Below are 25304 nucleotides of genomic sequence, written 5' to 3' on the forward strand. Positions count from 1 at the left end.
TAAGAAATGAAACATCAGACAAAAAACGAAAAAGGTTAGGTAAAATCTCACAACAAGAAGCGATAGAGCAATTAAATGAAAAGAAGCAGAAATGACAAGCATTGGCCAAACGACTAAGAAGATACAAAAAAGTGAAAATAGAAGTAAACAAAACCAAACATTCAATGCAAACCAAAAGAAATTTTATCAGACAATAGATAACACACACATTAAAATAGACAACCCACTAAACATAACAGACATGGAACACTTCTGGAGCAACATATGGTCAAACGCGGTACAACATAACAGGCATGCACGGTGGATACAAGCAGAAACAGACACATACAAGATGATACCACAAATGCCTGAAGTGATAATTTTGCAACATGAAGTCACCCAAGCAATTAATTGCACTCACGATTGGAAAGCTCCTGGAAAAGATAAAATAGTAAATTTCTGGCTAAAGAAGTTCACCTCAACACATTCACATCTAACTAAATTATTTAACAGTTACATTGCAGACCCATACACATTCCCTGACACACTTACACATGGAGTAACTTATCTGAAACCTAAAGATCAAGCAGACACAGCAAACCCAGCAAAATATCGCCCCATAACATACCTACCAACAATATACAAAATATTAACTCCAGTCATTACACAGAAATTAATGACACATACAACACAGAACAAAATTATAAATGAAGAACAAAAAGACTGTTGCAAAGGAGCATGAGGATGTAAAGAGCAACTGATAATAGATGCAGACGTGACATATCAAGCTAAAACTAAACAAAGGTCGCTACACTATGTATACATTGATTACTGAAAAGCTTTTGATAGTGTACCCCACTCATGGTTACTACAAATATTGGATATATACAAAGTAGATCTTAAATTCATATAGTTCCTAAACATAGTGATGAAAAATTGAAAAACCACACTTAATATCCAAACAAATTCAAATAATATCACATCACAGCCAATACAGATCAAGCGTGGAATATACCAAGGAGACTCATTAAGTCCGTTCTGGTTCTGCCTTGCTCTGAACCCCCTATCCAACATGCTAAATAATACAAATTATGGATACAATATTACTGGAACATACCCACACAAAATCACACATTTGCTATACATGGATGATTTAAACTACTGGCAGCAACAAATCAACAACTCAACCAATTACTAAAGATAACAGAAGTATTCAGCAATGATATAAATATGGCTTTTGGAACAGACAAATATAAGAAAAATAGCATAGCCAAGGGAAAACACACTAAACAAGAAGATTACATATTGGATAACCACAGCGACTGCAAAGAAGCGATGAAAAAAACAGATGCCTATAAATACCTAGGATACAGACAAAAATAAGAATAGATAATACAAATATTAAAGAAGAACTAAAAGAAAAATATAGACAAAGACTAACAAAAATACTGAAAACAGAATTGACAGCAAGAAACAAGACAAAAGATATAAATACCTATGCTATACCAATATTGACCTACTCATTTAGAGTAGTGAAATGGAGTAACGGAGACCTAGAAGCACTCAATACACTTACACAATCACAATGCCACAAATATAGAATACATCACATACATTCAGCAACAGAAAGATTCACATTAAGCAGAAAGGAAGGAGGAAGGTGATTTATTGATATAAAAAAACCTACATTATGGACAGGCAGACAATTTAAGAAAAATTATTTCTAGAACGAGCAGAAACTAGCAAAATACACAAAGCAATCACTCATATAAATACATCGGCTACACCACTGCAATTTCATAACCACTTCTACAACCCTTTAGATCATATAACATCAACAGATATGAAGAAAGTAAATTGGAAAAAGAAAACACTACATGGCAAGCACCCGTATCATCTAACATAGCCACACATTGATCAAGACGCATCCAACACATGGCTAAGAAAAGGCAATATATACAGTGAGATGGAAGGATTCATGATTGCAATACAGGATCAAATAACAAACACCAGATATTGCAGCCAGCATATTATTAAATATCCCAATACCACAACAGATAAATTCAAACTTTGCAAAAAAAAAAAACAAATAGAAACAGTAGATTGCATCACAAGCGGATGTACAATACTAGCAAATACAGAATACCCCAGAAGACATGACAATGTAGCAAAAATAATACATCAACAACTTGCCATACAACATAAACTAATAAACCAACACGTTCCCACGTACATGTATGCACCACAAAATTTACTGGAGAATGATGAATTCAAATTATACTTGAACAGAACCATTATAACAGATAAAACAACACCACATAACAAACCTGACATCATACTCACCAATAAAAAGAAGAAATTAACACAACTAATCGAAATATCCATACCCAATACAACAAATATACGGACGAAAACAGGAGAAAAAAATTGAAAAGTACATCCAACTGGCTGAGGAAGTCAAAGACATGTGGCATCAGGATAAAGTTGGCATCATACCAATTATACTATCAACTACAGGAGTCATACCACACAATATCCACCAGTACATCAACGCAATACAGCTACATCCAAATGTATATATACAACTACAGAAATCTGTAATTATTGATACATGTTCAATTACCCGAAAGTTCCTAAATGCAATGTAACATATACCGTACAGTTAAAAGGAAGTCACGGTTTATCCAGGTCCGCATCACTTTCCATTTTTAACCTGACATAACGTCTCAGACAGGATAGAAAATTAATAATATATTACCTCAAATTATAATTCAGCTTATCACATAATTGTTCAAGTTTATTTAGGTCACTTCATTCTTCTTTATATTATTGTGATAGTGCTTGGGAGTCAAGGTGTACCTTTTTCCTTTGTAAATCTGAACAAGGACACAGGGTGTTAAATTATTTTGTTTATTAAATTAATAAAAGCAGATGTTTTATGCAAAATTTGTATTAAAATTTATATTTATGCAGTACAATTATAGACATTACGAAAATGACACAAACATCCAATCTACTTTAATAAACATGTACTCAATACAGTCACAGACAGAAAGCTCCCTATAAACAAACTGTATACAGTCTTTCATATTACCAAAGCCAGCAGCATGACTAAAACAAAGAAACAAAACAAAAAAGAAGACATGTGCAATGTGTGTGCATTACAAATCTCTTTTACTATAAATTCTATAATAATAGGGCATGCACTCTTCTCATCACTTACCTACATAATCTCTAAATCTATACAACACATCACCAAATATTGCGATTCTTTAAGCTGCTTAACAGTTTTTTTCTTTTTGAGTCATCAGTCTTCCGACTGATCTGATGCGGCCCGCCACGAATTTCTCCCCTGCTTCCACCTCTTCATCTCAGAGTTTCACTTGCAACCTGCATCCTCAATTAATTGCTGGTTGTGTTCCAATATCTGTCTTCCTCTACAGTTTTTTCCCTCTACAGCACTTTCTAGTATCGTGAAAGTCATTTCCTGATGTCTTAAAGATGTCCCATCATCCTGTTCCACCTCTTTGTCAGTGTTTTCCACATATTCCTTTATTCCTTTCCCCTCCGATTCTGTGCTCCATCCAACATGTGTTATTTTGCTGCATAGGGACCAGAATTGTTTAACTTCATCTCCTTCCTGACCATCAATCCTGATGTTAAGTTTCTCGCTATTCTCATTTCTGCTAGTTCTCATTAATTTTATCTTTCTTTGATTAACTCTCAGTCCATATTCGGCACTGATTAAACTGTTCATTCCATTCAACAGATCATACAATTCTTCTTCGCCTTCACTTAGGACAGCAATATCATCAGCGAATCCTACAATTGATATCCTTTCACCTTGAATTTTAATTCCACTCCTGAACCTTTCTTTTATTTCCCTCATTGCTTCTTCGGTGTACAGATTGAACACAAGGGCGAAAGACTACATCCTTGCCTTACACGCTTTTTAATACGAGCACTTCGATCTTAGTCGTCGACTCTTATTATTCCGTCTTGGCTGTTGTACATATTGTATTTGACCCGTCTCTCCCTATAGCTTACCCCATTTTTTTCAGAATTTCGGATATTTGGCACCATTTTATATTGTCGAACGCATTTTCCAGGTCGCAGATCCTATGAACGTGTCTTGATTTTTCTTTAGTCTTGCTTCCATTATTAACTGCAACCTCAGAAATGCCTCTCTCATGCTTTACCTTTCCTAAAGCCAAACTGATCGTCATCTAGCGCATCCTCAATTTTCCTTTCCATTTTCTGTATATTGTTCTTGTAAGCAACTTGGATGCATGAGCTGTTAAGATGATTGTGCCATAATTCTCTCACTTGTCAGCTCTTGCCATTTTCGGAATTGCGTGAATGGTGCTTTTCGGAAAGACAGATGGTATATCGCCAGACTCCTACATTCTACACACCAACATGAAAAGTTTGTTTCTTGCCACTTCCCCCAATGATTTTAGAAATTCTGATAGAATGTTCTCTATCCCAGCTGCCTTATTTGATTTTAAGTCCTCCAAAGCGCTTTTAAATTGTGATTCTAATATTGGATCCCCTATCTCTTCTAAATCGAATCCTGTTTCTTCTTATATCACATCGACAAATCTTCCTCCTGATAGAGGTTTTCAATCTATTCTTTCCACCTATCCGCTCTCTCCTATTTATTTAACAGTGGAATTCCCGTTGCACTCTTAATGTTATCATGTTTGTTTTTAAAATCACCGAAGATTGTTTTGTCTCTGCTGTATGCTGAGTCTATCCTTGCGACAATAATTTCTTTTCCGATGTCTTCACATTTTTCCTGCAACCATTACGTCTTTGCTTCCCTGCACTTCCTTTTTATTTCATTCTTCAGCGACTTGTATTTCTGTATTCCTGAGTATCCTGGAACATTTTTGTTTTTTCTCCTTTGATCGATCAATTGAATTATTTCTTCTGTTACCCATGGTTTCTTCGCAGTTACCTTCTTTGTACCTATGTTTTCCTTTCCAACTTCTGTGATGGCCCTTTTTAGAGATGTCCATTCCTCTTCAAAAATGTTCAAATGTGTGTGAAATCTTATGAGACTTAACTGCTAAGGTCATCACTCCCTAAGCTTACACACTACTTAACCTAAATTATCCTAAGGACAAACACACACACCCATGCCCGAGGGAGGACTCGAACCTCCGCCGGGACCAGCCACCCATTCCTCTTCAACTGTACTGGCTACTGAGTTACTCCTTATTGCTGTATGTATAGCCTTAGAGAACTTCAACCTTATTTCGTCATTCCTTAGTTCTTCCGTATCCCACTTCTTTCCGTATTGATTCTTCCTGACTAATGTCCTAAACTTCAGCCTACTCTTCATAACTACTATATTGTGATCTGAGTCTATATCTACTCATGGATAGGCCTTACAATCCAATATCTGATTTTGGAATCTATGACTGACCATGATGTAATCTAACTGAAATATTCCCGTATCACCCGGCCTTTTCCAAGGATACCTAATTCTCTTGTGATTCTTGAACAGAGTATTCGCCATTACCAAATGAAACTTGTTACAGAACTCAATTAGTCTTTCTCCTCTCTCATTCCTTGTCCCAAGCCCATATTCTCGTATAACCTTTTCTTCTACTCCTTCCCCTACAACTGCATTCCCGTCCCCCATGACTATTAAATTTTCATCTCCCTTTGCGTATTGTATCACCCTTTCAATATCCTGATATACGGTACTTCCTCTGTCTCATCATCTTCAGCTTGCGATTTCGGCATGTCGGCATGTATACCTGAACTATCGTTGTCGGTGTTGGTTTACTGTCGATTATGGTAAGAACAACTCCGTCACTGAACTGTTCACAGTAACATACTCACTGCCCTACCTACCTATTCATAACGAATCCTACACCTGTTATACCATTTCTGCTGCTGTTGATATTACTCTATACTCATCTGACCAGAAATCCTTGTCTTCTTTCCACTTCACTTCACTGACCCCTACTATATCTAGATTGAGCCTTTGCATTTCCTTTTCTGATTTTCTGTTTTCCCTACCACGTCCACACCCCGACTCGTAGAACATTATTCTTTCGATGATTATTCGGTCTTTTTCTCATGGTAACCTCCCCCTAGGCAGTCCCCTCCCGCAGATCCGATTGGGGGACTATTCCGAAATCTTTTGCCAATGGAGAGATCATCATGACACTTCTTTAGATACAGGCCACATGTCCTATCCATACACGTTACGTGTCTTGAATTGAGTGATTTCCATTGCCTTTTGCATCCTCACGCCGTTGATCATTGCTGATTCTTCCGCCTTTAGGAGCAGTTACCCACCCATAGGGCAATAGAGTGCCCTGAACCTCTGTCCGCTCCTCCGCCCTCTTTGACAAGGCCGTTGGCAGAATGAGGGTGACTTCTTATGCCGGAAGTCGTCGGCCGCAATGGTGTTCATTAATTGAAATTTAATAATCGTCGGGATTCGAACCCCGGACCATAGACGTTTTGGTTAAGAATGAAAGACGCTACCCCTAGACCACAGATCTTTTATCGATTAAGTATTACTCTCAGCAGGAGCTCTGATTGAACTGTGTGATGTGAATGACTATGATCAGTTCCGTATCCAAACTGAGATACTGACAGAGGTTGTTATACTGTATATCTTTTTGGCTCTCCTTGTGTTTCTATCAGCTTAGGGAGACAGCCAAGTCGCAAAAACTCGTGCCCAGTAAATCGCTGCGCTCGCGATGATAACTGTTAGGATAAGGCACGTATACCGGCAAGTCATAATCTAAGGAATGTACACTCATCAGAATCCGTACATTGAAAGTCTTAACAGCGTTTCTGTTCCTGGCGGTGGATCGCGACTTTATTTTGTAATCCGTTTCTTTCGTGTCTGTTGGAATGTTAACCGAATCCTCAGAATAACAATTCTGCTCGACTACAAAGCACCGTGACTCGTGACGAACTACTACGAACTAGCTCCGCTCGAACACTGCTTCTCTGTAGCCCACTGTTGGAAGTCAGTGATACACTTTCCTTATTTTCTGAATAGCTTCCTATCATTAGTCCAGCTATCTCATACCTACCACTGTTGTATGACATTCAGGCCGACGATGGACGTTTCTGCGCTCCACGCTAGTCTATCCTGTGCAACCTAAATCCATTTGAACGTGCTTACTGCAGCCACACTTTGGTTTTCGTGTACGTTATCCCCTACTTCTTCCTGTACTTCCTTCCTTCCTTACCGAATTGAAGATTCCTGGATGCCTCAGGGTGTGTCTTACCAATGAATCCCTTTTTTTAGTCAAGTTACACTCTTGATATATTTTTCCCTCGTTTAATTCAGTAGGTATTCAATAGTTATCCTACCTCTCCATCTAACCTTCAGAATTTTTTGTATCACATTTCAAATTCTTCTGTTACCTTCTAGACTAAAGTATTCATCTTCCACTTTTCACTTCCTTAGAAGTATACACTCCTGAAAAACTTCAGAGAAGAGTTCCTAGGACTTGAATTACTCCTCTTTTGTAGAAATCGTTTTCTTTATATTGCCAGTGTGCTTATTAGCCCTGTATCCTGTATACTTAAGCCAACGTCAGTTATTTTTTAGCTGCCACAATGGCAGAACTGATCTACTGATTTCAGTGTCTAACAACTCCATCGACTGCGTTTCGTTATCCTTGTTCTATTATTCTTGACGATCATCTTATAACCTATTTTCAAGACAATCTCCACTTCGCTCTACTGGTCTTAAAAAGGGTGGCCGAGCGGTTCTAGGCGCTTCAGTCCGGAACCGCACTGCTGCTACGGTCGCAAGTTCGAATCCTGCCTCGGGCATGGATGTGTGTGATGTCCTTAGGTTGGTTAGTTTTAAGTAGTTCTAAGTATACCGGACTGATGATCTCAGATGTTAAGTCCCATAGTGCTTAGAGCCATTTGAACCATCTTACAAGGGTTTTTCCGCCCCAGACAAAATTACTATGTCATCGGCAAACCTGAGAGTTTAAATTTTTCCCCCTATATTTTATTTCCCTTTCTGAAATTCTCCTCAGTTCGCTTCATTGCTTGCTCAGTGTGGAGACCGAATATAATCTATGATAGACTACAGCCTTGCCTCACTCCCTTCTCAACTATTGTTTTCCTTTTACGTCCTTCGAGTCGCTTAACTGCATCCTGGTTTCTGTACAAGTTGTGGGTAAGACTTCTCTATCTTTATTCTATCCATGATAACTTCAAAATTTCAAAAAGTGTATTCCAGATAATATTTTCAAAAGCCTTGTAGAGCTCCAGAGATGCTACTAACGAAGATGTATCTTTCTTCTACCTTCACTACTCAATTAAAAGTATCCAGAAATCTTGCAGTCAACATTAACAGAGGTGTGCCCACCCGTGGCCCTTATGACGGCTTCTACTCTGCTGGAAACACTTTAAATGAGGTGTCTGAATGCCTGTGCAGGAATGATAGTCCGTTCTTCTTCAAGAGCCAAAACCGGAGAAGGTAGTAGTGATGGATGTTGGTGTGTGGAGCGAAGTCGACGTCTTGACTCATCCCAAAGGTTTTCCATTTGGTTCAGATGGGGACCCTGGGCAGGCCAATCCACAGCCATTGTCTCACAGACCATGCTTTATGATAGGGTACATTACCATAATGATACAAATAATCGTAATGGTCGAACTGCTCCTCTACAGTAAACAGTACACAACAGTGTAAAATATGTAACCTCATAACCACGAGAAACACCCCCCATAGCGTAACAGTACCTCTTTCACTCTTGACACTACACATGATGGAAATTAACGTTCTCCATACATTCTCCAAATCCAGACCAATCCATCGGGCTGCCGCAAAGTATTGCGTGATTAATTGCTCCAAATCACTCATTTCGAGTCTCCACTGTTCTGGGGCGTCGGTCTTTACACTACTTTAAGCTCGGCTTAGTACTGAGTATAGGACTGTGTGGCTTATGAGGATGTGCTTGACCATTGAATCCCATTCAATTCCCTACGCACGCTTATTAAGCTAACTGGACTATTGGTAGCACATTGGAACTCACGAGTGATTTCTTTCTCAGATTTTGTGCAGTTTCTCACATCCAGCCTCCGCAGTGGTCTGTCAGTAAATGAAGTCCGCCTTGCGAGCTAACATCCCAAAGATGTTCTGGCTCACATGCGGTTTCTCTTCGTCGAAATGTCTTGGCTCAAACTCGTCTAGGGGTTGAACAGCACGTGTCGCATTACATGCCCTAAATTAGACACTTGTGACTCTTTGGTTCCTCCTCAAGGGACACCGCCTTAACGTAGCACTGTCCGTGCGGGCGAGGAGGTTTGCGTGCTCCGGATCCGGAGGGCTATGCCGGCGGTAGCGTAGCTACCAGCAGGGACACCCTTGCCGGACAGGCCAAAGGGGAGGAGCCAGACAAAGTGTGTCCCACAACGATCTATCGCTCCCCTTTCCTATCCCAAACCTGTCCTCACCATTTCCTTTTCCTGTCATTCCCTGGTATATGAACAAAAGGGCAGAAAGACCTCTATAGGCGTGGAGAAGCCAATCTTTCTACGGGAGAAAACCCCGAATGAAAAATCCTGGTCCTCCAGGTTGGGGGTTGGCGACGGGCTACCAACCCGTCCTGGGAAAAATAATCACCGGTACTAGCATCACAGAAGAGCCTCGGATAGGACTGATCTCTGTAAAACGACCTAAGCAAGAACAAGGACTACGGAAGGAAATACAACTAGGGACCTGGAATGTCAGAAGCCTATACCAACCTGGGGCAGCAAAATGTGTAGTAAGGGAGGCAGATAAGTATCAAATTGATCTATTGGCTCTGCAAGAAACAAGGTGGACAGAAACCGGAGCTACAGAAATGGAAAACTATGTCATATTCCATGGAGCCTCAGAGACAAACCACTCACTAGGAACTGGTTTTGCAGTGAAGAAATCACTCTGCACCACTCTCACAGATTTTAAATCAATCAACCCCAGAATCTCACTCCTAACCATAGACACGGGAAAACACAAGCTCACATATATAAATTGTCATGCCCCAACCGAAGAAAGCGATGACATCAAAAAAGATATTTTCTACGAGGAATTAGAAACGGTTTTAGACAATGTACCAAGTGAACATTACAAAATTATCCTTGGAGATTTTAATGCGAAACTAGGGAAAGAAGCAACCTTCGTGGGATCCATCGGAAAGCACAGTTTACATGATGTGAGCAGTGATAACGGCACTAGGCTGGTTAGCTTTGCGACTGCAAAAGGCTTGTTTATAAGTAGTACTGATTTCGACAGGAAGAAAATATATAAAGGAACCTGGGTGTCTCCAGATGGGAAAACAGTGAACCAAATTGACCACCTAATTGTAGAGAAGAGAATAAAGAAGTGGATACAAAATGTTAGAAAGGCAAGAGGTGCGGAATGTGGATCAGACCACTTCCTTGTCAGAGGAAGGATGAAAACAATATGGAGAGCCAGGAAGCACAAAAGAATGCAAAGAGTCACTCGATATGACCATGAGAGTCTGACTGAAGATAATATAAGAAGAACTTTCAAGATAGCACTAACAAACCGTTTTGAGGCTTTGAGTGAAGAGGAAGGAGATACTGTGGTAGATCAGAACTGGAAGGCGATTGCAGAGACCATTAAAGAAACAGCCCAAGAAGTAATCCCAAAGCGAACTAGGAGAAAAAGAGTGTGGTTCAATGAGGAGTGTGAGGGAGCTATCAGGGAGAGACAACGGGCCAAACTACTGTGGATACAAAGCAATATGCAAGAAGAAGAAAAATCAAAGTTTGAAGAAACACGACGGCAGACCAAAGCCACATTGAGGAAAGCAAAGAGAAAATATGTTAAAAGTATCATGGAGGAAGCTGAACAAGATTTTCATGGAAATAGGTATAAAGAACTTTATAGAAAAGTGAAAAGTTTTAAAGGAGGGACATACCATCAACACAGATTTATAAAAGATGACAATGGAAGAATGTTAACAGGAGATCAAAAAATTGGAAGAAGATGGATGGAATACTTCAGAGAATCACTAAACTCTGATGAACCAACCGAACTACTTGAGTTTGATGAACCAATAACAGTAGACCCAGAATATCCTCCACCCACCATTGAAGAGATAAGAAACCAGATTAAAAACCTTAAGAATGGTAAAAGTCCAGCTGAGGATGGTATTCCTGCTGAACTTCTCAAGGCTGGAGACGAAATCCTATGTTTCAAAATCCACAAGCTAATCGAGCAAATTTGGGTAAAACACGAAATACCAGAGGAATGGAAGGTAGCTGTGATATGCCCCATATATAAAAAGAAAGACAAATCCGTATGTGACAACTACAGGGGCATAGCGCTACTCAACACCTGTTATAAGATCTTCTCCAACTGCCTATTAGAACGAATAAAACCTATAGCAACAGACATAATTGGAGAATACCAAGGAGGTTTCCAGGCAGGGCGATCAACCACGGACAAGATTTTTGTCCCGAAACAGGTCTGTGAAAAAATGTACGAATACGGACGAGAGATACATCTCCTGTTTGTAGACTTCAAGAAGGCTTACGACAGCATACATAGACCTAGCCTGATTAGAACTATGACAGAGTTTGGTATACCAAAGAAGTTGGTCAAATTGATAGAGGTATGCCTAAATGACACAAAACTTAAGGTTAAGGTAGGCAATCAAATGACAGAAAGCTTCCAAGTTGTAACAGGATTACGCCAAGGTGATGGGCTATCACCTGTCCTCTTCAAATACCTTGAGAAGGTAATGCGGGATTTCAACAAAGAAAACATCAAGGGCATTCAAATTGGTAATGAACACATTACATATCTGGCCTATGCAGACGACATTGCACTATTAGCATGCACACAAGAAGATCTGAAGAGAAGTATCCAGACCTTGGAGTTATTGGCAGCTAGGATCGGTCTACAAATTAGCTCTGAAAAGACAGAGTATATGACCATAGGAAGAAAGATCCAGAACTCTCAAGATTTAATTGTGAACAACACCAGGTATAAACATGTGAAAGAGTTCAAATACCTTGGATCATTTTTTACAGAAGTAACATCAACTGAAGCAGAGATAAAAGCACGACTGAAGGCGGGAAACAGATACTATCACTCTCTAGACCCTACATTAAAATGTAGAAGTGTCTCGCAACAACTAAAGCTACGGTTGTATAAGACATTAATAATGCCAGTAGTGCTTTATGGTTCTCAAACCTGGAGCACTCGAAAACAAGACCTTAAGCGACTGCTAACATTTGAAAGGAAAGTCCTCAGGAAAATATTTGTACCAGTCAGAGATCAGACTACTGGAGAATGGAGAAGACGCCATAACACTGAATTAGAAGAGCTGTACAAGGAGCCTAACATCTTGGGAGTGATGTGAAGCAAAAGACTGCAATAGGCTGGACATGTTGTCAGAATGGAGGCAACAAGATGGCCCAAAATCACAATGGACTGGATCCCGTCAGGCAGCAGACCAGTGGGAAGACCTAGAAAGAGGTGGATCGATGGAGTGAGAGAAGACCTGTTGCAGCTGGGAGTCACGGAAAACTGGAGACAGATAGCAGAAGACAGAGACGGATGGAGAGCTCTAACTGTGGTGGAGCGCGGTCCTCTGGGCCTGATCGCGTGATGATGATGATGATGATGATGTGACTCTTTGGTTAAATTGTCTGGATGATGGCAAGTTTGCGAAATACAAAGTTAACATAACATATAATAACAGTAATAATAATGTCGGGAACTAAATTAACGACCCATAAATGATGTAGACCACACAGTTGCGATTTGGTTAGAATAATATTTATTCAGAAAGAAAACTAATAGCGAAAGCGGTCGTATTTAGAGTTACTGTTACACTCTAGCTCATATTCATTTGACACGGTTCGATCATTCACAATCTCATCGCGAAGCGCAAGTCCAGTACTCCACCTCTTTATTTACGCGAAAAGTTAGAGTTCACACCAGGCCTGAGGACTTCGCTGTAACAGTTATGATACCAATAGAGAAAAAGAGAAATACTAAAAAATGTGAAGAGCACCGGACCATCAGTCTAATTTCTCATGCAGCTAAAGTCTTGCTGAGAGTGTTGAACAGGAGGTTATATGGCAAGCTAGATAGAGGGATTGCAGAGGAGCAGTTAGGATTTAGAAGAGGAAAAGGAACAAGAGATGCTATTGGCCTGCTAAGAACTATAGGGGAAAGATATATGGAAAAGGGTAGAGAAATCTTTGCTGTTTTTATAGATTTAGAAAAGGCTTTTGACAGAGTTCAGTGGAACAAGCTGATGGATATCTTGAAGAGGAAAGGAGTAGATTGGAAAGAGAGACAACTGATACAGAATCTATATTTACACCAGAAAGTAAGGATAAGGATTGGAAATGAAATGTCAGAAGGAAGCAGCATTGGACGAGGTGTTAGACAAGGTTGTTGCCTTTCCCCACTGCTGTTTAATGTATACCTTGAAGAGATTATTGCGAAAAGTTTGGATGGGAAAATAGGAATATGTATTGGGGGAAAGACGCAGATGACATGGTATTAGTGGCAGAAAGTGAGCGGACAGTGAATAACACGCTCAAAGATCTGAATGAAGCTTGTGTGGAATATGGGATGCAAATAAACACAGCAAAAACAAAGAGTATGGTCATCAGTACAAGACGCAGAATGTCCAATATTAAAATAGGACAATCTACCATTAGCCAGGTAAGTCAATTTAAATATCTCGGAAGCACAATAACTGAAGACTTGAGATGTCACCAGGAGGTGAAAACACGAATTGCCATAGGGAAGGAGGCATTCAACAGAAAGAGGAGACTGTTATGTAGTAAATTAGATAAAGGACTAAGGAAAAGGCTTGGCAAATGATTTGTCTGGAGTGTGGCACTATACGGGGCAGAAACATGGACACTGACACGAGAGGATGAAAAAAGGTTAGAAGCATTTGAGATGTGGATGTGGAGGAGAATGGAGAGAATAAGCGGGATGGAAAGAGTGAGTAATGAAAGAGTATTGGAAAGGGTTGGTGAGAGAAGATGTCTGCTGAAGGTTGTAAGAGAAATGAAAAAGAACTGGTTTGGACATTCATTGGGAAGGGAGTGCTTGCTAGTAGATGCTTTGGAAGGATTGGTTTGTGGGAGAAGACGGAGAGGAAGAAGGAGATACAAGGTGACAGACGACATAAGGGGAAGAGGAAATTATGCAGACCTGAAGAGGAGGGCAGAAGACCGGACAGCCTGGAGAACTACCATGTGAAAACCTGCCTTTAGGCAGAACACTGATGATGATGATGACACCAGACGCGCGGCTGCTCACCGCTCAGAGTCCCACGATACCACACAACGCGAAATTTTCTAAATCGTTTCACTTCCTAGCTGCCTAAAGACCGACTGCCCACTTTCGCTTCCGCATCCGAACTGTCCCTTTTGGTGTCTCCAGCCGAACTGTACTCTTTGGTGTCTAGACCAGAACAACCTGCTTTCGCGTCTGCGCCAGCAATCCCTCTGCCTGTCCCCGGCCACGTTTCCCGCGAGGCCGAATATCCTCGCTCAACTGACAAGGGCTGTTCACTTTCCTGAAGCCGTCCATCTGACTGGCTGCAGCTTATTCTACATTATTTTACATTTTAACATATTTAAATAATCAAAGTTTGACCACTTCCACGTTCTAAATAAAGTAACAATAATATCCGTTACATAATAAACGTTAAATTCTTTTACATAAAACCAATACAATTTCCTTCTTATCTTTGAATGCCTCAACCAGTAGCTTTGCAGCAATGTGCTTTCTGATAAATAAATAAAGAACAAAAGTAACTATTATGCTCTAAACTTTACAACTAATATTCTATTACCTAATGATTCAATAAGGTGTCGTGCTGTCATCGTTAAATGTACTTTGTATGGAGGAAATGATGATCTAATGCTTAACTGAAAATACTGATAATTTAAATTTACTGTATCTTTTAAACAAATAAAGTTACAGAGTTGCTGTTTACAACGTTTGTCATTTTTAATGGTGCGCTTCTATATGAAATCTCGGTCGTTAAGATCGACCAAAGCGCTCAGATTTTAGCCTTCAGGTCTTTGTTACAAAACTTATTAGTTTCACCTTAACAGTAAATCCGAAAATATTATAGATGTGATCAATATTCAAGTTTGCCACGCGGGATTAGCCGAGCGGTCTAAAGACGCTGCAGTCATGGACTGTGCGGCTGGTCGCGGCGGAGGTTCGAGTCCTCCCTCTGGCATGGGTGTGTGTGTGTTTGTCCTTAGGATAATTTAGGTTAAGTAGTGTGTAAGCTTATGGACTGATGGCCTTATCAGTTAAGTCCCATAAGATTTCACACATATTTGAAAATTCAAGTTCTATTCGGATCACTCTGAAAATTTACTGTTGCTTCATTCCCTGAATTACGGCAGAATTAGATAGTTTCCATAAATGTTTTCCTTTATAGCCGATATTAGGTCCGACATATTTAACACTGCTACATCACCTTGGCCACAAAGGTCTTCTACTGGGTTTCCCTATGACGTAGGTTCTCGTCTGTCTCACTCGCACCCTACAGTGCTTAGGCCTCAATAGACAATAGACGCCTGTGAGTTTCCTCATCTCGTGTTGAATCTGCGCCCCTTGCGGCATCCGGTCCTGGACGACAGGGTTCGTTTCACAATTCCTGAAGGCTGACTCTTTCGGCCATATACTTAAACGTGAGCGAAATGCTCGTTAACCCACAGCCTGCCTTGATTTAGCCTTACCTTGCACGACACAAAGCCTCACCTGGGCCCGTCAACACCGACATTGGACTGTTGATGACTGGAAGCATGTTGCCTGGTCGGAAGAGTCTCGCTTCAAACTGTATCGAGTGGATGGAGACAAGTTCATGAGTCCATGTACTCTGCATGTCAGCAGGGGACTGTTCAAGCTGGTGGAGGCTCTGTAATGGTGTGGAGCGCGTGCAGTTGCAGTGAGATAGGACCTCTGATACGTCTAGATATTACTTTGATAGGTGACACGTAAGTAGGCACCCTGTCTGATCACCTGCATCCACTCATGTCCATTGTGCATTTCGACAGTCTCGGTCAATTCTAGCAGAACAATGCGATACCTACACGTCCAAAACTGCTACGGAGTGGCTCCACGTACACTCTTCTGAGTTTAAACACTTCCGCTGGCCACCAAACTCCCCAGACATGACCATTATTGAGCATATCTGGGATGCCTTGCAACGTGCTGTTCTGAAGAGATTCCCACCAGCACGTACTCTTACGCATTTATGGACAGCCCTGCAGGATTTGTGGTGTCAGTTCCCTCCAGCACTACTTCAGACATTAGCCGAGACCGTGCCACGTCGTGTTGCGGCACTTTTACGTGCTAGCGGGGGCCCTACACGATATGAGGCAGATGTATCAGTTTCTTTGGCTCTTCAGTGTAGATGTTTCATTACAATGTGTACAGTGTGTCATTTATCTTTCCCAAACAAATATTTTTAACTAATTACAATTCTGTCACTAGCCAACTAACAATTTCCAAGGTTCTTGCCGAATACATACTAACATCCCAGCTGTAGGTTAATCCCGCAATAGGACATGAATATACGGCCAAACGCTACCCACCTGTAAAAACCGAAACAAACAGTAGTACTTCAATGATTTTCCACAAGTCTGTTACACGTAAACCAAGTTAAGTACTTAAATAAACTGTCGTGCTCCTAAAACAATGACAATTAAACTCCTCTTTTTAGGAATGAAGAAATTCAGTGCTCAGTTTGCCCAGAAGCTTTCATCACACGCCCACAAGCACTGTACAATAATAGAAACACTGAATAAATTTCTTCCTAATTTAGCTACACCACCACTGCAGCACGATGCTAAAAGAATGAGAATAAACTACTCAAGTTGAGGCTGGAACGGGAGATCCGCCGAAGCGCGTGGGACACTCCAACACTTAGACCTCGTGCGATGACGAGAAAGCCGCCGAAGCAGAAGGAGAACGCGTCCATGCCACGGACCAGCAGAACAGCAACGCGTTAACCGCTGCCGATACAAAACTGTCAACATATACCAAACAACAAACAGCAAACAAGTTTCATAGAAATTAAAATACATAGTAATACTTAAAAAGGCCAACTAAAGATTATTTTCAAGGAAACCAACTATTAAAAGTTCAGTATAGGGGCACCCAGCTCATAAACATTACAAATTAATCTTCCTCGCAATAACGAGAAACAATGTACAAAGTCATTTAAAAAATAATTACATAATAATTCAAACCCGATTAGATAAGTCAAAGTGTACTTCTGCTAGGGCGTCTTAGGGACTAATAGACACTGTAATTTGGATACGCACCAAATGGCGTATGGCCGGTTAAAATGTATAAACCGAAGGGCTCCTCAAAACAGAGTAAGAGAGTGTGCAAATACAATCACGCTCACACACATTACCCACACTTGAGTACCTTTAGGCTGAGAGTACACAACCTTAGTTACAGGCCAGATCTAATAACTTGCCCCAGGAAGGGCCATAAGGTCTACAACAAACAGAAATTACAACCAGTAGCATCAAATACTCAATGATAACAAACATTGATTTCAAGTACCAGGTTAAAAATTGCCAAATACTAGCTTGGCGTTTACAGAAAGCCATAGCGCCAAAAGGGATCATTGAAACGACTTAAGGAACCGGATTCTGGCCAGCTCGCACCGTAGTAGAATTAACAGTCTTTAAGTACAGTACTTACTGAGCAGTCTTCACAAATAATTTCAAATAAATGCCAAAGAGGCCAATATATTCAGGTTTCTAGATAGGCGCCGGATAATACTGCCCTCCTGCTCGTTGTTGCTAACAAGTTGTCCAATACGTTTCGGCGTATTTAGCACACCACAACTAGCTGATGCACTTCGTAACCGTGTTGCGCGTGACGAAAGCCGCTCCTTGCCCTCTAAACTCGCCGGTAGTAACGGTCAGTGCTGCAGGAAACGTGGGCGCCCATAGCCCAACGATGAATGTTTTCAACTCGCTGCAATCGCCAGAACCCCGAGTACTCAGACATTCCCGTCCAGCTCCGTTCCCACCATCCACTCACTACCACACAGCCCCAGAGGGAACACAAAATCTAGCAAAGACCGTACGACGATGGCCAGAATCGATGGAACACGAGCACAAGTGGCGCCAGTACGATGGTACGCGCGCTCTCACAGAAGCAGCCACGGCTCAGGATAAGCTCGCTTTTTTCCTTGTTCGTAACAGGCTTATGGAGGGCGCATGTATCAGCGAAACCTTGTAGTGGTTGGTGTTAATACTAGTCTGTTTCAGGTACACTATAAGATATTGTATTCTGTCATATGAAGGAACTCGAAGGTTGATGATAATAAACATTGCATACAACCTGAGCAAGCTATGCAAAAAAGAAAGAAACCTTTCCAGACATTATTTTTGTTCTAGATTCACTTGTGGATTCTATATTAAGCCATTTAGAATGCTTATGGGTGACTTAAGTAAAGCCGGCCGGTGTGGCCGAGCGGATCTAGGCGCTACAGTCTGGAACTGCGCGACCGCTACGGTCGCAGGTTCGAATCCTGCCTCAGGCATGGATGTGTGTGATGTCCTTTGGTTAGTTAGGTTTAACTAGTTCTAAGTTCTAGAGGACTGATGACCTCAGCAGTTAAGTCCCATAGTGCTCAGAGCCATTTGAACCATTTAGCTAAGTAAAGTCTGAAGAGCTCCATAAGTAATTCAAGTACATTTCAGTTCCAGCAGATCTGTTACGTTCAGAAGTAAGATTCAGGTACATTTTAGCAATTTTGAAAGTTTTCTTAAATCTGGATTCCAGTATTGAATAATTGTCATGGTTCAGCTAATTGTTTGGGTTGTGTGTAAATCTTGCGAGAAATTGTTGTATAGAGCACAGGTTGGAAATTTGTTAAAACTGTGAGACTATTAATACACGTCTTCTTTTACTTCTTCTCCTTCCTTTCTTCCTTGGCTGAAGCCTGCTTTCTGCAGTGCCCCTCAGTCTATCCCGAGTTTGTCGCACCATCTTTCCAGTGGACGGCCAATATTCTCTCACCAGCTGGTAATTTATTTCTTACGATTTCCACAATCTTTCGCTCATCCATCCTGTCTGTGTGTTCGTTCCATTCGCGTTCTCTCATGTACCCACTCATTAATGGAGTCAACTTTACATGCTCTTCTAATGGTTTCATTTGTATATGTCGCAGTGTCTTCAGTATAATTCTTCGCAGAATTTTCATTTCCGTGGTTTCCAGCAGTCTTTATGTTTAATGTTTCCGTTCTTCTCTCAGCTGTATATGTCATAATTGATCTCACTATTGTTTTGTATGTTGTTGGCTTTGTATCTTTCTCTGTACGCTTATTTTTCCAAAGAGTGTCATTTAAACACCTTGCCAATTTATTTGCTTCTGTTTATTGTTCTCTACCTTTTCTAAGTTTCCACTGCTGGACAGTTCAATACCAGGATATTTAAATGTCATTACCCCCTGAACAATTTTTCTATCCACTTCCAGTTTACGTCTAATTGCCTCCTTATATTTGTTCATACATTTGGTTTTTTGAGTGGTTGTGATCATATTTAGGTTTCTGACTGCCACGGCCGGCCGGAGTGGCCGTGCGGTTCTAGGCGCTACAGTCTGGAGCCGAGCGACCGCTACGGTCACAGGTTTGAATCCTGCCTCGGGCATGGATGTGTGTGATGTCCTTAGGTTAGTTAGGTTTAATTAGTTCTAAGTTCTAGGCGACCGATGACCTCAGAAGTTAAGTCGCATAGTGCTCAGAGCCATTTGACTGACACGTTAAATACATGTAAAATTTTCTGCATGTTTTCCTTGTTTGCCAGCAGATCTGCATCGTCAGCATAACAAATAGTTTTTATTTCTTCGTTCTCCATTCTAAAACAACTTCCAGCCCACACTTTCTTTATCACCTCGTCTACGACCATGTTAAAAAGTGGTGGGCTTAAAGAGTCACTTTGTCCAAAATCACTATTAACTACTACACAGCTTGTTAACCTTAGACTGATTTTCGCCTGGATGTCGATGGTGGTATAAATGCCTTGATTTGCTTTTATTAAGTTGGAAGGAATCCGCCGACAGCAGAGCAAGTTTAACACATCTGTCAACCGAATCCTATCTAAAGCCATGTGTAGATCAACAAAACAAAGATAAGCTGGCCTGTTGTATTCGATGCACTTGTCTACGACCGTCTAAGAATGGAATCTGCATTGTGCACGGTATGCCGGATCTAAAACGGTACTGCTCCTCTGCGAGGGTTTTAATGCTTTTTATCTCATTTCGTATTATTTTTTTTATGAGTTTAAAGAGTGAACAAAATATATTTATCGCCTTGTTGTTGGATGTGTCATTCTTATCTGCTTTTTTTTTGTACATGAGAATTGCAATACTAGTTCTCCTTTTAACTGGAATTTTATATTAGTTGTAACACTGTTAACCAACTTGATTAATTGTTGAGGTGGTGGATATCCTCCATACTACAGTAATTCATTGTATCATTCTACAGGTTTGTTTCTGCAACCCACAGACATTATGTTCTAAAATGTGCGGTGTGTGAATATAGCTGCGACTCAATCAGTCGTTTCCACCCTTTCTTATCATATGGTCCCAGTAAATGGTACAAAGGAAATATCTTGATTTTGATGAAAGTCTTTTACGAACACGATCCTGGCAGGGCGGCTGTCCGCACGGCCTGACTGGTGTGCGGAGGAAAATATTATCAGGCGGATAAGACAGCATCTACTAGTTTTTACATCCTTTTGTAAATGATCTCTGTCAGTCTTTTGTACACAACCTAAAATAAATCATTGAAATCAACGCTGTCTCTGAGCCAAGCTGGGGTAGCATTCTCCTTGCCCTCATATTAACTTCAGTTTGGGTGTATAGAACACAGGTCGTAAATTTGTAAAAGGTGGGAGAATATTACAAATGTGTGGTGCGTTAATGTAGCTGTGATTCAATCAACCGTTTTTAGCCGGCGGGTGTGGCCGAGTGGTTCTACGCGCTTCAGTCTGGAACCGCGCGATCGTTACGGTCGCAGGTTCGAATCCTGCCTCAGGCATGAATATGTGTGATGTCCTTAGGTTAGTAATGTTTATGTAGTTGTAAGGTATAGGGGACTGACGACCTCAGATGTTAAGTCCCATAGTGTTCGAGCCATTTAAACCATTTTGAACCGTTTCCACCCTCTCTTATCCTGTGGCCCCAGTAAATAAGCTCCGTCTGAACAGGCCACGGAAGGCCCAACGATACCGACCCACCACTGTGTATCCTTAGAAGTTAGGCGTCACTTGATGCGGACATGGAGGAACTCGTGGTCAGCACACAGCTCTCCCGACCGTTGTAAGCTTTCGTGACCGTCACCAGAGGCGCTACTTCCCACTCAAGTATCTCCTCTACTGGCTTGATAAGGCTTGCATGCACTTCTCTAGCCAGCAGTGCTCGGCCGACTCGGACGGTCACCCATCCAACTGCTAGCCAAGCCCGACAGCGCTTAACATCGATGACCTGTCCGGAACCGGTGTCACCACTGTGGAAAGGCCGTTGTGTTACCCCAGTAAACGCTACAAATGAAGTATGCCTGTTTTGATGAGCGTCCTTTACGGGCCGGCTTTTCGCACAGCTTACTGGTGTGTGGAGGAAAACTACTACCAGGCGGATACAACAGCAACCAGTTTTTCCATTCCTGTGTAAATAATCCCTGCCAGTGTTTTGTACACAACCTTTAAAAAAATCATTGATATCGACGCTATCTCTGTGCCAAGGTGGGGCAGCTTGCTCCTCGGCCTGGTATTAGCTTCAGGGTCGGGAAGGGTGCAACTGCCGCAGTGATTTACTGAGTACCGTTGCAATCTGCAATGAGGCGTGCCCGCCCGGGTCAGTCGACCGGCGTCCGCATTAAATGCATCGAGCGCCACGCGGCCCGCGGCCCGCCCCCGGATGCCACGGCGGGCAGAATTTATGCGGCTCCGCTCGGCCCTGGCTGCCTGCTGCCGCCGCCGCTGCCGCCGCCTCTGCCCGCTGCTCTTATCGGCGGCCCTGACAGCCAGGATTAATCGGCACGGCCGCGCCCCGCCCAGGCGCCGTACCGGCAGCAGCGGCTATCGGCGGGGGTCGCACCGCCACAGCCAGCGCCCCGCGCTTCGTTACGCCTCTCGCGGAGGGTGGCGAGGCCGCGGCACGCGTAAGCGGGGATAAGCACCCTATCTGCCGCGCCGCGATCTTACTGGGCGGCCCCCGTATAAATTAGCAGCCCCTGCTGCGGTCTGCCCCGCGCGGCGCCCGATCCATCACGATAATTACGGGGCAGCCGCGCCATCTGGCGCCCGCCGAGGCCCAGCCACGCAAATCGTCGCCCGGGCGAAGGGAGAGGCCGGAAGACGCCGTCTGTCTTCGGGCAGAGCTCTGCCGTCGATGCCTAGATCTAGCGCACTCGCAAACAGCAATTCCTTGTTCAGCGGGTAGGGTGCGACCGCGGCGATGTACTTGCCACGTAGCCTTGTTCCGTCGTTCAAGCGGATGCCTCGGCCCACTCTGTGGGAACTGCCCAGTCAGTGCATCCAGCATCGCGTATGGAATGCCTTACTGCAAAGGGCACCCTGCTATGTAACCAACACAAGCCTAGAGAACAGTCAATGGAGTGCAAAACCCTGAAGTCTGGAAGTTCAGGAGACGAGGTACTGGCGGAAATAAAGCTGTGAGGATGGGTCGTGAGTCGCGCTTTGGTAGCTCAGTCGGTAGAGCACTTGCCAGCGAAAGACGAAGGTCCTGATTTCGAGTCTCGGTTTGGCACAGAGCTTTAATCTCCCTGGAAGTTTCATATCACCGCACACTCCGCTGCGGAGTGAAAATATTTATGGAATCCTGAGGTAACCGCCATCAGTTAGCCCGTTCCCGCAGTTGTGAACTTATTTCTGCGCCTACATCTATACCTCAAACAGTACAGCATACGGAAACGTGGCAGGAGGGTGATCTGAACCCCGCCCTTCCCGGCCGGCCGTTGTGGCCGAGCGGTTCTAGGCTCTTCAGTCCGGAACCGCGCTGCTCCTTACGGTCGCAGGTTCGAATCCTGCCTCGGGCATGGATGTGTGTGATGTCCTTAGGTTAGTTAGGTTTAAGTAGTTCTAGGGGACTGATGACCTCAAATGTTAAGCCCCATAGTGCTTAGAGCCATTTGAACCGCCCCTCCCGAATACAAATGACTTAACGACTGCACCACCACGCTTGACCGTTTTCAGCTAGGTTCACGACAGTCATTACTCGATAAATCCGTTCGAATTATAAAAATATACATACGTACGTACAAGTGTATGTACTGCTTGTTCACGAAAGGAAGAGCCAGGCCTCACTAGTTCTGAGTCGTTAAAATTCGATCCACTTCAGTTCAATCGTGTTTAGCGTCCGGCCGCTGCCAACCTCAGTGATGTGATACTGAACCGTGCGTAACCATTGTAAAGTGACTGGTGAGCTTCGCTACGTTCCTTAGTGAAGTTTTACACTGCATTATGAGTCACGAAGAGGTTCCTGGCCCATCGTAGGCAACGCCAAATACTCCATCCACTCCTCAGAGAAGAGCAAGGGGTAGCACACTACGGAGTCCAGAAAGAAAAATCATTAGTAATGTCGCTAAATGCTGCGAAGAAGAGAGCAAAAACATAATATTGCTCCACCCTCCTTGGCAGCCAATAACACGAACAGTTACTTATACAGGGGTGAGCTTCAGTTCCGTGAGAAGAATACGTAAATTTTCTAAAGACAACCCTGGTAAATAACCAGCAACTCCCGGGAAAAAGGTACATTTCAGTTCAAATTTTTCAGTTCGACATTGCTTTGAATCTTCCTTACCGTTTGTCTGAATTACTGTAGTCGTTTTGTTTGTATGGTGTGAAATTAGTAGCAATAGTCAGCATCATTCAATATGAAACTTTCGATTTCACTTCATTACAGCCAACCATCGAAATTGCAATATTTTTGTTTTACACATAAATAATTTCACGTATCCTGCAACCTTTTATTATGCCGCTGTCCGCTTTTGCGCTAAAGTGCGCATCATTTATGTTGGCGGCCGAGTTTAGGTTCGTTCTGCGCATCTGACGTCACAAAACACAGTCAGCCAATGAACAGAGAACGACGTTGCCAGATCTCGACTGCAGTGCAGAGCATGGACGAGTGTCTTCAGTTTTGGAAACGTTCAGTCATAAATAAAGTAATAGAACAATAGGAATGTCTTGATAGCAGACTTTCTTTTATACTGCTTTTTCGCAATAAAGAACAGCGTTAATTGTTTATTTCCTATTGTACTTCGACGAAGCGTGAGTAATTCATAGTTATACCAACAGTGTTTCAGTATTTTGCGTGACGTGTTGGAGTCCTCATGGCATCCTATAGATGGACGAGTCGCAACAGCGTAACGGTTAAGGTGTTTGGATACTATGTGAAAGGTTATGAGTTCAATATTTTCATTATTTAAAAGCAATATCGAAGTGCCTTACTTCACGAATTATATTCGTTTGAATGCAATTTTTTGAAATTTCTAGTGCTTTGTCTCTTCATTAACCCTTTCGCTGCTGCAGACACGTGCTCCACGCATTCCACGCTGTGGGCGATTTTGTCATCACTGCACTGCTCGCCTGTGCAGAAACATGGTGTTCCCACTGCTTTGACACGCTTATCATTCGATTTCACAAAAACTATTTGGCCGAAAAATTTGATTTTTACACGTCTTCTTGACATACCTTCCCCCCATAAATGACTTAATTTTGTTTCGATGTTTAACGCAGTTATTATGCAGCATTAAATGTAGTAAACCACTGCACGAAATTTTGAAGAGTTTGCAGAGGTAGAAGTCCATAGCGGATACTTTCTGTATGGTCGATTTTAGTTGCCACAATGTTGAGAATGAAATGTGGACAAAATACCTAAACTTCATATAAAATTTACTGTATAACAATATCTCATTTAATTTAAGTACCACATAGGTGTCATATGTAATATTGAGAAATATTCAGTCTTTCGCGACTGTAATAAAAGTTTTATTTACACCGGACGCGTTTGGCTTTATTTTAAAGCACTTCAATCAATGAAAGGTATAACACATACACAATGGTACTCATGTTCTCTTTCTTGTTTTTGTTCCACAGTCGCAGTTTTACCAATGGTACTGAAATATATTCCTCTTCTGCAACTGTAATAAGCGACTTATTTAGACCAGACCCGTTTTTCTCTTTTGAAGCATCTTCAGTGGACAGTATTTTGTTTCCTTCATTGCTAAGTCACCTTTCGTAGTTTTGTGCTGCGGTAACACAATGT

Source organism: Schistocerca piceifrons, chromosome 1 (assembly GCF_021461385.2).
Source record: "Schistocerca piceifrons isolate TAMUIC-IGC-003096 chromosome 1, iqSchPice1.1, whole genome shotgun sequence".
NCBI lineage: Eukaryota > Metazoa > Arthropoda > Insecta > Orthoptera > Acrididae > Schistocerca > Schistocerca piceifrons.